Raw genomic sequence first — 16,068 nt, forward strand, 5'->3', positions numbered from 1 at the left:
CACATCTCCATCACATCAACTCTGTCACTCCATTACCATCATATGAGCAGTACTCATTCATTTTTCACTGTTTATGATCCCAATGTCAGATACATATGTTCTTTATTTACTAGCTTCGTTCTCTGCTTGTCACCATATATATGTAAAAATGTTGTGTCCTACTAATCATGAACAAACAATTGTGTGCATAGTTTTGTACAAAATAAAAAGGGCACAGACAAAGCTGAAGTTTTGATTTTATTGTAGGTTAGATATGGATGACTCTGATGACTGGTCTAAAGACCAAAGAGAACTGATAATTTATCTCTTACTCTCTCCTTACAGATAAAACATGGCAAAGAAAAAACAGCCCATCAGTGGAAGGGCCAAACATGACAACATGTCAGGCTGATGAGACAGATGATCCATAACTTCTTACACCAGGTCACAACCAGTTTAGTCCAGTAACATACGAAGAAAAATCGTACGTTTCCCTTCTGCTAATGTTCACTCATCTGTTTATTAACACTAAAGAGAATTTAAGATTTATTTGCTTATTTACTGCTGATTATAATGCTGTCTCACTGACTGTTGTGGTCTAATCTGGAAATGTATTCAAATTAATTTTCAAATAAATGTGACAAACTTCATTGGGTGCTACATCACACTCATGCTGTGAGGCATGTTTATGATGACTTTGTTATGAGAAACATTCTTCCTTCTCACAGAATGTGAACTAAAAGGGTCATGAATGGAATTAGGTAACCATTACAGTAGGAGTTATACACAGCCTCAGTAGGCTGACTTACAATCAAAAACAAAAACAGCAAAAAGCACAAAACATATACATCTTCCCATCAGTTGGAGAATCTCATCCAAGCTAATATATCATATTTTGCAGTGCTCTTCTTTTTCTTCTTCATCTGTTCTTCTTCTCTTGCTCTTCCTCTCCTTGTACTTTTTCTTCCGTTCTGTGTCTTTAATCTCTCTCTGCATGCTCTGATAGACGTCATTAGTGTTGGTTTGCCCTCCATTTTCCTCTGCCATGACAACTCTCTTTTCCAAGACCTCTGTGACCTGAGTGGTACTATTCATACCTTTATACTTAAAACAGTGATACCTCTGCTCACAAGAGTTTAAAACGTTGGAAGATACATGCTTCATTAAGGTACTGATCCACTGGTACACCTTACAGCTGATCAATATGTGTGAATAGTGTGATGGTATAGAGTGAATTATCTTCATCAGCATTCTCTTGAATTAATTTCACAACAGTCTTCTTCTCTGTGAGCTGACACAAAGAAATCTCCAGCAGAAACACATAAGGTCCTAGAAATGACATGTCAATTCACCAACTCAGTCTTTGTGAACAAGTTATCGCCCTTGAGATAAATCAGCCCAGTTAAAGGGGCAGTTGGAGTCAGTTGCCTTAATACAGCCAGGCTTGATTACAGCCAGCCCTACTCAATATCGTGGCGATCACAAAGATTCATGAGGGACACCAAGCCATGATCAAAGCGAATTCCTAAAGAGATAAGAAAGACAAAAAAAAGGTTATTGATATCTATCAGTCTGGAAAGGGTTACAAATCCATTTCAAAGGCTCAGGCACTTCACCAAACCACAGTGATGACCGTAATTCCAAAATGAAGAACACTTGGAACAGCTGTGAATCTTTCTGGGAATGACACAAAGATCCTAGAATCCAAGAATTGCAGGCTTCTTCAGTCTCGGTTAAGTTTGTTGTTCATGATTCCACTACCAGAGGGACTGGACTAAAATGGGATTGATGGGAGGGTGTCAAGGTACGAACACCGCTTATTGAGGAAGAACATAAATCCTTGTCTCACATTTGCCAAGAAGCACATGGATGATCCCCAAGCCCTTTAAGAGAATGTTCTATGGACAGGTAACTCAGAGGTGAAACTTTTGGCACGAATGACATGGATCTCATTCTATCTGGTGTAAAGCAAACTCAGTATTCCATAGTAAGAACATCATACCCACGGTCAAAAATGGCTGTGGTGCTCTCATAGTGTCGGGATGCTTCTCTGCGTCAAGACCTGGATAACATGCTGTAATTGAAGGAAGCATGAAATCTGCCCTGTAAGAGAGAGTCTGCCCTGCAGGAGAGCATCTGCTCAGATGCCCATAAGCTGAAGTTAACCTCGTTTACCCTGTCCTGGCTCCCAACTCTGTAAGTCTGTTCAGCATTCTGCAGTTTGCCATTATTCATTTTAACAGTAAATGGCTCTGTTTCTCCTATCTGTATTGTCATGTGTGATTTACTTTGTTTCAAAGAATCCATCTTACAAATACAAATACAAATCCTGGAGCTTAAACATCATCATTTGACAAAGCACTTACATGTCATCATCATAAGGAAGCAGAATTCTATAGAGTTTTCAGAGCTGATATAAGAAGAGAACTCTATTTGTCATACATCATGATGAAGTAGACTTTACATTCTCAGAAAATTCCTGCTGAAAATAACAAAGTAAAACAAAAATGAAAGGAATCTGGAGTAAAGTCCATCCATCCAAATAACCATCGTGATAGCCAGTCCAACAAGAAGAGGAGGGTTTGAAAGCCTGATTTCATATTTCAAATGATGTTTGGCCACCATTTTTATACTACTGAATGCAAGAGTAAAGCACCGAAAACACAGTCATATAAGCCTAAAAGTGTAAAATACAGAAAGGAGTTTTTAAGGCGTAGGTAACAATCACAGACAAAACCGAAGAATTTTTAATGTCAAGTGTGTTGTCAGCTGTTGGGCAGCCAGGAAACAGGCTCCACTTATAACTGGTTCTCATGCACTGTCATATGCTGATATATAAGTACAAACAAACAAACAACTGCAAGACTTGTATTAACATCATCATATTCTTGGGGTCTGTCACTATCAGTGGTGTAGAGGGAAGTTTGGTAAAGACTCTTATTGCATTATCAAATCACTTGGCGTGAAGTCCAGCGTCACAGTAAATAAACTCTAGTTTGTGTACATTGCATTTGTAGCACTCCGACCCCCTTATGTATACAGTGTGGGTAAGGCCCTAGATTCTTTTTCTAACTGAATACTAATAATCTTGGCCTTATATAACTTATCTATACATATCATTTCAAACAGCACAGACAAATCAGTATTTATAATCAGAGGAACAATTTTCACTCTGTGCACAAACGAGACTGAGACAACCTTAAAAAGTTATTATCAACCATATACTGCAGAAATACTCACTCTCACTCATTATCTAAGCCGCTTATCCTGATGAGGGTCGCGGGGGGCGCCGGAGCCTATCCCAGCGCTCATAGGGCGAAAGGCAGGGAAACACCCTGGACAGGTCGCCAGTTCATCGCAGGGCAGACACCCAGACAAACACTCACACATACATTCGTACCTAGGGCCAATTTAGTATCTCCAGTTCACCTAACCTGCATGTCTTTGGACTGTGGGAGGAAACCGGAGCTCCCCGAGGAAACCCACACAGACATGGGGAGAACATGCAAACTCCACATAGAAAGGACCCCGGCCACCCGGCCAGGAATCGATCCCAAAACCTTCTTGCTGTGAGGCTACCCACTACGCCACCGTGCCTTCCTACTACAGAGATATTAAAACAAAATTTAATTTAGCTAAAGATAGAAGTTCTCTTCCCCAGTTATACATACTATTTACAACGCCCCTTTTGATGTGTAAAAGCAGCACTTTGAAATGACCTGTCTGTGTTTGAATATGATACTGGTGCATCAGACAATTATATGAATTCCCTGAATTTAGTCATTCTTTTCACAAACCCTCATGACCACCGTCTCTGCACAGTTTGTTTCACATGTCAATCTCTTTCACCAGAAATGAATAGAAAATCAGTTTCCTGTTTTTCTCCTGTTAAACTACAGGAGCTGTGCCAAAATTAAGGTAAATTTGTTGCCTCATTGAAAATGAAAGCAATCAACTCATCCAGTTGGGTACTAAAGATGAATAAAGGTAACAACACTTAACTCTGATTATCAATTACTGGTTTCCATGACAATTAAGTGCCCAGAACAAATCAGCTGATCTGTGATAGGTGGAGTGCTCTCCCTAAACATATAAAAGGAAATGTATCCACAGCTGGTGTGTAAGGAGGGGGTAACCTGTTTGTTCAGAAGGTGTAAGGTGGTCCTGGCACAGTGAGACTTTCAGGCTGATCAGAGAATGGCTCCTGCAAGAAGCTGTCTTGCAAGGTTGTTTTGTGTTTTTTGTGGTGAAAATTGATGACCTTGTTTGAGAGGTATGAGTCTGAGGTTGAACAATGTGCTTAGTAACATTTTAAAATTTGTCTTTTACAGATTGTCCTTGCTGTTGTTGCTGATTCTTAATGTTTGTGCTCAAAATTGGTTTGAGAGCGGCTATGATTCAGTTTCACAAACTGAGCCTCACCAAGAGGTCGATAGTCAGGCACAGAACATTCACGAGGCCAGGGAGGATGCTTCCTACAACTACGACCACCTATATGAGAGGCCTGCTTTTGAGCCTCTCCAAAAGCAGCGTGAGCCTGTCCATGTAGGTCAGGCTGTCCAGGGATGGCGCAAGCCGGCACAGACGCAGTACCAGCCTGTCCAGACGCAGTACCAGCCTGTCCAGACGCAGTACCAGCCCGTCAAGGCTGTCAAGCAGACGCAGTACCAGCCCGTCAAGGCTGTCAAGCAGACGCAGTACCAGCCCGTCAAGGCTGTCAAGCAGACGCAGTACCAGCCCGTCAAGGCTGTCAAGCAGACGCAGTACCAGCCCGTCAAGGCTGTCAAGCAGACGCAGTACCAGCCGGTGCAGACGCAGTTCCAGGCCGTCCAGGCCGTCAAGCAGACGCAGTACCAGCCCGTCCAGGCCGTCAAGCAGACGCAGTACCAGCCCGTCCAGGCCGTCAAGCAGACGCAGTACCAGCCCGTCCAGGCCGTCAAGCAGACGCAGTACCAGCCCGTCCAGGCCGTCAAGCAGACGCAGTACCAGCCCGTCCAGACGCAGTACCAGCCCGTGCAGACGCAGTACCAACCCGCCAAGGCCGTCAAGCAGACGCAGTACCAGCCCGTGCAGACGCAGTACCAACCCGTCAAGGCCGTCAAGCAGACGCAGTACCAGCCCGTCCAGACGCAGTACCAGCCCGTCCAGGCCGTCAAGCAGACGCAGTACCAGCCCGTCCAGGCCGTCAAGCAGACGCAGTACCAGCCCGTCCAGGCCGTCAAGCAGACGCAGTACCAGCCCGTCCAGACGCAGTACCAGCCCGTGCAGACGCAGTACCAACCCGCCAAGGCCGTCAAGCAGACGCAGTACCAGCCCGTGCAGACGCAGTACCAACCCGTCAAGGCCGTCAAGCAGACGCAGTACCAGCCCGTCCAGACGCAGTACCAGCCCGTCAAGGCCGTCAAGCAGACGCAGTACCAGCCCGTGCAGATGCAGTACCAGCCCGTCAAGGCCATCAAGCAGGCGCAGTACCAGCCCGTGCAGACGCAGTACCAACCCGCCAAGGCCGTCAAGCAGACGCAGTACCAGCCTGTCCAGACGCAGTACCAGCCTGTGCAGACGCACTATCACTCTGGGGCCAAACCCGTCCAGTCACGTTTGTCTGGTGTCAAACACTAGGTTTTGTCACCATGTAATGTTCTGAAATCCTCAATAAAATTCTTATTCAAATCAGGTTGGTCTCTTGCTGAATTGTTTGGGGGAGGGGCTGCAGTGCAATGGTCAAATTTGTTTCCTCAGTTTGAAAGGTTTCTTGCAGAAGTGCTTGTACCTTAAGCTAAATGCACCAGTCTCCTTGGATTCAGGCATTTCAGAGGAAGAATTCAGGCTCTAGGTTGTCAGCTTTACTAATGAATGTGTCCTTTGAATGCAGTAGGTTAAAAAAAAAAGTTTAACACATGCATATGATGGGGCTTTTGGAAGAAAGCATGGCTGTGAATTGAGCAGTGGCAAACTGTTGGGGCCTTCACAAGGTGTTCAGAGAAGGCCCTGGAATCTTCAAATTAAGGGGGGGTGCATATGGTTGGTTCTATAATTTAAAAAAAGTAATCTGTATTGGCAATGTTACAGCTTTATGCCAACTTGTTTCTGTTCTCTGTCCATGTTCTGCCCCAGTCATATTTTCTATGGTAGTCTCTGGGGAGAATATCCTCCTTCCAGGGTATTCTGAATCCTTGACAGAATGCCCTTACACAATGAGAATGTAAGTTTCGATTGACAATTTAATCAACCAATCATATTTGGTTTTGTAGCCAATGGGCATGGTCTTTCAGATTTTCCTACATTTCAAGGGTATTCTAGAACACCTGCAGTTCACTTTCTCAGATACAGGACCTAGCTTAGTGACAAGCAGTCATTTATAGCGGATGTCCAAAATGGCAGCAGGTGGAGATGATATTGTCATGATTTTATTTTTTTTAATTTACTACATGGACAGTGTGCTTTGCCAAGTAGTGGTGAACCTGGATTGTGAAAAGGTTTAACGTGGCTTAATGTTCCAAAACTGCGATCACTGATCAAATGTCAGACAAATTTGGTAATCATTGATGGCTGTTTTGGGAGAATAAGCCACGTTAAGCTTTTTCCCTATAACAGGCGTCAATGGAGAGGAAAACGCTTAAACTGAAATAACGACCATTCTAGGATTTCGGTTTTGATTTTTTGGATGGGACTAAGTGTTTCTGACGAGAGATGTCCAAGAGAAATTCGGTGATCATTGATTGCAGTTTTTGAACATTAAGCGTTTTAGAATGCCCCACTAAGAAGGCCCAGTTCTGATAGGCACGGTTCACCACAAATCATTTGAGTATATGCGTGTAAGCGGAACGAAGCATCATTTTCCCTCTCCCTTGTCTGTATTCTTACCCTCCAGCGTATTCCGGACTGCACTGGACACATCACCCTTGTTCAAGCTGTCATACAGCTCTTGCAGGCTGGCCTTTCCTGTAGACCTGTGCCGTCTCCAGGGCTCCAGCATCTTAACCATGTGTAAATTTATGTCCCCCTCCATAGACTGGCTCCTGCAGGCTCAAGTTCAGGTAGCTGATACCTATCCTTTTCCACTCTGTTCCCATGTTCACAGCCACCTCCATCAGCCGCTGGTCAGTCACCTCCTCCACTTTGAACAATGGAAGAAATACAACAGTCAAATTCAATTGAGAAAGCTGCAAAATTATTAAACTACACTTACACAAGGCTGTTTTATAAGTAAGCCAATCACGGCTTCCAAGAAAAATTCATTTTATTTGTTGACCTTTAGGCAACCTGTCAATGTTGATTGTAACCAATAACACTGCCAAAGGTATAGTGATAAACTCTCACTCAGAATGACAATTGCAGAATCTAGTCTCAAATGTTTACTTTGTCCTCTTTTGGCTGCCATATGGTTCTCCTAAAGAATCAGGCATGGAGACATAAATATTGCACTGGGAATGTCTAGTGAATCCTTTTTAACAAATGTCACCCTCATATTTCACTACAGATGCACTGCTAGTTAGCAGTTAGCTACCTGTGGGATTACTTCATTTGCTACCTCATCTCGAGTTAACTATGACTAAAGTAGCTTACCATCACAGACAATTAGTGAGGATATTTTTCTCAGTATGTAAAGAAGCATACGGAACTAAATGGAATTAATTGGTAAGACATCATCAAAGATGCGTCCCCACCATCTAGCCAGAAAGTATTTAGCCGTGTACAGTCTTGTGAATTGACCAGGGTGCCTGGCTTTGTTTGGACACACAGCACAACAAGCTGTCCCATAGTTGGCAAAGGAAACTCTCTCAAGTTAAACAATTGAAGTGAGCAGGTCCAAGCAATTGTTACTGACCAGACTGATCAGTGCCACACTTTTTTTTTTGCTCACTTTCTCCTCTGAAGTAATGCTGTTTTGCTTTCGGTTTCTATCTGTAAGAAGAGAGAGAGAGTATTCAGTCAATACAAATGCTTATTGTCATTTGTAATATAACACTCACATAATGGGTGGTATCAGAAAATCAGATTTTCTTCACTGATTTTTATGCGATTAAGTGACATGTGAGAAGGCTAATTTATGTTTTAAACTTATTAATAAGTAGATTACGCTGAACCAGTCCTCTACGTACAAATAGAAATGATGGCTCCTAATCAATGAAATGTCTAGAAAACGCTGATTAGAGGTAGTACTTCAAAATTAGTGGGAAGAATATTAGGAGTATATAGAAAACTATCATTTAATAGTAATGCCTAAACCTATACTAATTAATACAATATTACTATAATATATAGCTACTACTGCTCCATCATTTGCTTCTAGTCTCCCAAAGTTTTCTTTACAATTTGTCTTTTAAACGTTGCATTCTACAAAGGCTGAACTGTCCCATAGGGTCTGATGTTCTATTTTTCTTCTTCTGCTGCTTCTTCTCTCTCTTTAATTATGACGATGTCTGAGTTTTTAGGGATGGACAAAAGTCATGAGATTTGCCCAAAATGTTTCTGAATTATTTGTTTCTTTTTTTTTTTGGTCATTCTATATTTCATTCTGTACTTTTTTGTGTGTGTATTTCTGTATCTGTATTTGAATGTTTTACACTAGTATTTAAGAGGACAGAGTAAGAAGAATAAGGTGACACAGAAGGAAATGATTATCAGCATTTATTAGCGTCACAAAATTACCTTTCCAATTTCATTCATAATAAGACAGGAAGCACCCATCAAAGATTTGCAATAGGAATTAGAGATTGTCAATGTTTGCTCTGGAGAAGTTTTATATTGATTTGTTATCAGAGCATTCATTGATGTTAAGAGTGTTAAGACAATCCATACCGTTCCAGATGTTTAATTAAAGCACACTTTCCCACTGTAGGACAATAAAACTTCCCTCAGAGTTCATTTAACACTGGTGAATTTACTGTGCATTACCTCACAAATGAATTCATATGATGTCACCAGCACTCAGCAATTCATTGGCTGTACCTTGTCTGAGGTCTGTAGACTGAGTTGGGAAAAGATATGTTAGCATAGGAAATGTGCCCACAACATCTGGCTCCATTAGACTGATGAATTTCTGACATGTTTCTTCATCCTTGTTCATCAGTTTGTCCAGTAAGTTGATAGAAATCTGTTCATTGCTGTGAGAAGGGACATTGAGGTTTGTGTATTCATGATCAGTGATGAGTTGTTTCTCCTGCACATGCTGGAGGATAAAGCCGATATCAGCAGACAAGATCTGAGTTAGTGTTGTCTTCTTTTCACGCAGAGTCTGCATGATTCACTACAAAATATCAGCCAGCCCTAAAACACACAACAAGCCATACATTAGATTACAAAATGAATAACACTGGTTTTAGATTTACTTCTAATTACCTTTTCTGATTTACAAATTCACAATAATCTAGATTTACTGTAAGGATTTGCTAATCCACCAGAATTAGCATTTATCTTTTAAATATACCGATTCGTGAAAACCCAGATGTACTTTTCAGATTTCAAGTTTTAAATTACTTCCTATGCTTAATAATGAGACTTAATTCAAAAAGACTAATAAATCATTTAGCACCTGCCCAGGGGTCTGCTATGGAGACACACACTGAGTTCTCACGGAGACATCTGTAAACTGTCAGGCAGAAAGAAGTGGCGGCTGACTGCGTGTAATCAAAGGACTCCCCCTGGAATGGCACAGGACTTTATGACAGTACAGGGGTTTGGCCCTACCACATAGCTTAGTTATTCTCAGGAGAATATTCTCAGGAGATGTGAATGTTACACCAGCTTTCAAACGCATTAAAAATAGATACATACATACATACAGATGTACATACAGATATACATACAAACATATACATATGTCCTCTTAACAGTCTATTTGAAACATTTCAGTCAGGCCTCAGGTGTTTTCATTCTACTGAAACCGTGCTTACTAGAGTAACTAAAGATCTTTTATTAGACATGGATGCTGGTGCTACTTCCGTTCTTATTCTGCTTGATCTGAGTGAAGCATTTGACCCAGTAAAGCACCTAGAAAATCAAATCGGCATTTGTGGCTTGGCACTCTCTTGGTTTCAATCTTATCTCTCTGAGAGAAAGCAGTGTGTCCATTATAATAATGTGACCTCTGAATACTGTGAGCTTAACTATGGTGTTCTTCAGGGGTCGGTCCATGGCCCTCTCCTGTTCTCTATTTACATGCTCCCTTTGGGTGACATTATTCGTAGTTACAACATTAACTTCCACTGTTATGCTGACGATACTCAGATTTTCTTACCTATCAAGCACAGTGACCGCTCGGAATTGGCTAACCTTCAGGCATGTCTTTGTGCTATTAAGGGTTGGATGTCTTCAAATTTCCTGATGCTTGACGCAGGCTAGATTGAAATGCTGGTCAATGGTCCCCCTACACACAAACATCTTTTTAGTGATCTTACCCTAAATTTTGACTACATCATCTCTCAAAACTCTTCAGCTAAAAACCTTGGTGTGATGTTTGACTCTAGTCTCTCGCTAGTCACTCATATCAAGAATACAACCCAAACTGCCTTTTATCACCTCCGTAATATTGCTAAAATTAGGCCCTTTCTCAGTATGGCTGATGCAGAAACCACTGTTCACACATTCATCACGTCTCGCCTGGATTACTGCAATGTTCTGTACTCTGGCCTGTCTGCTTCTAGTACCAAAAGTCTTCAGCTGGTCCAGAATGCTGCGGTCAGAATCCTGACCAGAACAAGGAAGTTTAAAGCTGAGGCTGAAGAACACAAAAGTAAGTCCATAGGAAAACACCGAAAAGAAACAAAAGTAAAATTCTGGAGTGGGTGTGGCCTAATCAAAGTCCAGATAATAAATTGTCAGAGATGCTGTGGCAGGGCTGGACACCACCAGTTCCTACTAAAAACCTATCAGTGTTTCAGAATCAGAGCAGCTCTGAGAAGAAGAATGGGCTGAAATTCCTCCAAAGTCATGTGAAAGACTGCTGTCAAAAAATACCAAGTATATGGTTGCAGTCATTACAGCTAAAGGTGAAACAACCAATCAGGGCCATTTCTTGCTACAAGTGGTGCAAGCAATTGCTTATAACCCCCAAAGCCACCATATAAATGTATGTATGTATGTGTGTGTGTGTATAGGAGGAGAAAGAAAGACAGAGAGAGATTGTCCTCTGACACAATAAACTAAGATCAATATATAGTTCAAACATACACAGGGGGCCCTCTTGTGGTCTAACAAAAAAAAGAAGGACGCTCTAAGATGCTCAAAGATCATCAAACTAGTTTATTTTTATACACGTGAATGATCATGATGTACTTTTGCAAGGCTAAACAAACAAATAAATAAAACATAAGAAACAAGTCAGTGTCCTTATCCATGACAAATATAATTGTAAGTCCCTCACATCCATCATCAAATCTAAACATCTGGTAGATAACATTATACTGAGAAATTCACAATTTGATCAGTAGGACAGCAGAGCTATAGATGGAGAGAACTGTCATACAGAACAACCATACATAACTACACTTTCAGTCCCTATCAAGATGAAAGTATGGCTTGGTTAACTATGATGGCAGAACACGTGATTTCTCTGTTTTTGGTTTTTGTTTGTGTCATTACTGAACCATGTGGAAGTGAATTTCTGTCACACCTGACACACACAGCTGCTAGAGTCACTGTTTGTCAACAGAATGTTATGTTGATAAACTCCCTAGTTGGACCAGTGACAAGCATCTTCAACAAATATTTTCAAATATGTGTAGGCTAGTTTATCTCTACTTCACTTCATTTAATTAGGATTCTAGGGTTTAAGCAATTGCCCAATTCATATCTGAGATGCAAAAGTAAAAAGTTTTATTTATTGCAACATTTAATTAATGTATTTCTGAAATCTGACATATTTATTTATTTATTCACTTTGTTGATGACACACTATCATCCTCGTAATGACAATGTCAAATCGAATTAATTTACCAAAGAAAAAGAGACAATCTTCTGTGAAAATACAGTATACAAGTTGCGTCTATTAAATAACAAAACTAGGCTCATGTAAATCGAACCAAGGCGCGCATGTACAAACCACGTGGTATACATTGACCCCTGAATAAACATAAACAACCCCTGAAAATTTCAATCCTCTCAGGTCCTCAGTTTGCTGTTCTGCATAGCTTGAAGTAGACGTGTTTTTTCTGTGTCGTAAGAATGGTCAGTTCAAAAATCGAGCCACACATCAATTTGAAATTTTTGGTGAAACTGAACAAAACGACTATCTTTTCGTATGTTAACTGAAGTTTATGGGGAAGCACACATGTCACATGCATGCGTGTTCAAGTGGCACAAGAGATTTTGTGAAGGTTGAAAGGATGTCAAAGGTGATGAACATTGTGGATGCCCCTGCACATAAGAAGTGAACAAAGTATTCAAAATGGTCGACAACTCAGCATTAGAATGATTGTAAAAATGGTCTCGGTGAGAGGGAAAACGTGGAAGATCTTGTATAAACCTGAACTGAGAGGATTTGTGGTTCAGTAGGTCTAAACATGAGATTTCCCACAGAGCTCATGAGTCACCATGTTTCTCATGACTATACCCACAACAGCCACTTCTGCAAAATGGACGGCAAGCTGGCATGTTCCTAAATTTGCTGCTCAGATTAGCCACAACCATGCCCTTAAAGGACGACATAATCTAGATAATCATGTATTTAACAAATGGAAAACCACTCTGCATATTCACTTGCATTAACCAGAAACACTGAGAAAAAAAAATGTGATATGGGGTCTTTTTGATTTTCCTCAGTTCTGTAACCTGCATGGATAAAATGATTCATTCTTTTTAAATTATTCCTCATGATCAGAATATAATGGAAACACTCCATTTCATTAACTTGCACTCCTTCCCACCTAAATTATACCATATGTGTTTGGAGGGCTTAGAGGGCTGTCAGGTGCCGGCTGATGTAATGGCATTATTTTTCCTTTTTAATTTGTTATGACAAGTGGACATTGTTCTACTTAAGCAAGTAACCTCCATGTTACATTTACTGATAACATACAGATCACTAAACATGTGAACTACCTTTTTCCCAAGTAAGTAAATGGCATTTCTGTATGAGCAGAATAGGTTCCTCTTTTTAAAATGTTTGTTCCTCTCAACCATATGCCTATAGTTGTGGGAACAGGGACTTGTTTATTACGGTAAACTTGCTCAGCGTTTTTCTTTTTGTTGAATCAGATTAATGCTAGATGTCACTGCCAATACTGTGCTCCCTGGTGTTCAACTGAATACCTTTGTTAAGAAAATGGCAAACATTAAATACATTATTGAAATGTTACATTTCTTATTCAATAGTTTTGGCAAAGACAATGATTTTGCAGACTTTTCCAAGTCTGTGACACATTTTTTACTGTTGACATATTGATAAGCCTCCACTTCTTATGTACATCCTAATCCCCCCCAGCTCATTACATAAAGAAAGCTAAATTAATGGGAAATAGGGCCACAACTTAACATGCGTGTTTGTGGGCATGTGTGTGTGTGTGTGTGTGTGTGTGAGGAAACAATAAGTCAATTGTGTGATTGTTGTGTAGTGGTGTAGGATGTTCCTGGTGTGGTGCACTGGAATGAGTCATCCCATAAACCAACATATAAACACAACACCACTTCTTCTTTGTTCATCACGACTGTTTTTGTTCTTTCCGACCCCGATCCCCTTCAGGTTGATCAAACCCACCCTCCTCCTTCCCGAAGGCCATCATCGTTCTCCTTGTTGTTTTATGTAAAATCGTTAGCTGCAGCCAACAGCGGACAACCCCCCCCCCCCCCCCCCCCACCCCCAATAAAAGGTACTGATATAGATATGCATATGTGCCTGGTGTATTTGCAGATATAACTTGATTTTTGTACATTCCCAAGGCATATGTCAAAATGTACACAAACACACAGACGAGAGAACTTGACCACCAAAAATTTCCACCTGAGAGAAACTGAAAGATCATTGGTCAGAAAGAGTATATAAGTAAATCTGAGTTCCCTCTTACAGCTCTAGAATTGAGAATGACCCACAGAGAAATGACTGAAACTTGTAAGTATGCATTTTCTTCATTTTTTTTCTTTTTTATTACATACATTTGCTTATAATGAAAAAATTCACTGCATTTTAACAGCCAACAATCGTAAACTGTGTGCTACCATTACTGTGAGTTTTCTACAGCTATTTTGTTCATGAATATGTTTTTCTTTAAAGACTATATGGAAGAATATTTTCTGGGACAGGTAACAGTTTCATATTTAAGAGAGCCTCATTTCTGAACCTTTGGAATTAAGCAATATCACAGTCTGTGACAGGACAAGGAATTGAACTGAAAGAGTTTATAAACAAATGACTCATTCAAAACTTCCAACTTCAAAGTAAACAAGCATCTTTTATATATGCATTTGGTTGCTCCTCACAAAAAATGTTCCCAGAGACATCGAGAAATAACTGAGGCAAGCATGCAATACTTAACAAACACAAAACGAAATGTGAAGTGTGTATCGTTTTTGATTTTCTTTTTCTCTCCTTATGAATTGTGTTGCATTATTGACTAACATAACATACCTGCAGAAGAACACAACTCATTTAATTCAGCCCCAAGGTTTACAGGTATCTGCTTTAAAAAATAACTGTCAGCAAGGGGTAATGGGGGCATTTCAGGCAAAGATTTTGACCCAGTTGCATTTCTTTTGCTTATGTAGTTTCTAATAATCATCATAGATGTAGTGCAAAATGACAAAAATTGAAAATGAATTATTATAGTATAACAACTCTCACAGAACTGAACTTTTACAAAGCAACTATACCTACAATAGCAGTTGCTTGTGTTGTATCATGACTCCAGATTTTGTGGGGATGGTATACCATAGGTTTGTGACCAAATAAGATAAAGGAATGTTAGTAATTTGAGCATTACAGAACAAAAATAATGTTCGGGTCAAGCAGTACCATTTCTTGTCCTGAAAAATTCTCCACTGATGAATATGCCACCAATCCCTATTTTTTCTGACAGTTCTCTTTGGCATTTCTAGTTGGCATTTCTGTTGCAACTGATGGTGGGTTAGCTGGACGTTGTAACCGTTCTTTAAACACAACACACGATGCCATTACTAGTGTTACATTTTTTCTTGGCTATTAAGCAAGTGTTATGATCATCTGTTTGAACTGAATATTCAGATCCAGTACAGAATACATGAAAAAAACAAAGAAATATTTAAAGAAAATCATGAAAAAGAAACTGAAAATAAAATGTACCTGTCATGAAACTCTGCTGTACATGCAGAGCAGTCGCATTTTATTAAGAAATCTAACTCATTAAAACAGACAAAGGGCAGAGACCAGGATGTATATAAAAGCAGTTCAGAAATAATAGAGAAAAGACAAAACATGGTACTGTATAAACTTCCTTATGTCATTCATTTTACAGTTTCACAGTACTTCTGCTACTATACACCCTGTACTGTATAGTTCTGTACAGCTGTCGTATGTTCCCACATTAAAAGTTCCCACATTGAAAGTACTGTAATGAATATTTTGTGACTTGCAGGTATTTTGTTGACAAGAAAGAAAGCCGGATTACCATGCAATGATTGTTCGCTGGCAAACCCTACTGGAAAACATCAGAAGCATTTGTATAGTAAGCTATTTCTCAGTTATTTTTTAAACACATAACCCAACAACCAAACACTGATTTGACTCTCTTTTCAAACAGAGTTATTAATTAATCTAAAGGAATCTGCCTTGCTTGTGAGATCCATAAAGCTGTTAGGTTTAGTGTATGTCATTCCCTCACCCTTCCATTACACTTTAAACTCTGTATCCAACTACAGACAAAAAGGCCCTAAATTGGAATGCTCAACGACAGATTTTAAAATTTGCAACAGTTAAGCCACCAAATGACCTGGGCTACAGTAACATGGTCAAACTTACTTTTGGTCGCTTAACGATCCATCTAAACTTAAGAATTACATTACAGAGAGCTTGAGGTCTTTTAGAGTTACTTGCTCTGCTTTGCTGGAGGATGAAATGTCATCTGGAAGAGAGATAACATGGGGAGTCAGAACACAGCCTGTTGACTCCGGTAAAGCGGT

General features: G+C 40.2%; 1 pseudogene; it reads right to left on the reverse strand.

Moving 5' to 3' along the window:
• Positions 1-867: 867 nt before the first annotated feature.
• Positions 868-16,068, reverse strand: part of LOC115817172 (uncharacterized) — a 38,226-nt pseudogene continuing 23,025 nt past the window's right edge.

The sequence above is a fragment of the Chanos chanos genome, chromosome 7 (genome assembly GCF_902362185.1).
Source record: "Chanos chanos chromosome 7, fChaCha1.1, whole genome shotgun sequence".
NCBI lineage: Eukaryota > Metazoa > Chordata > Actinopteri > Gonorynchiformes > Chanidae > Chanos > Chanos chanos.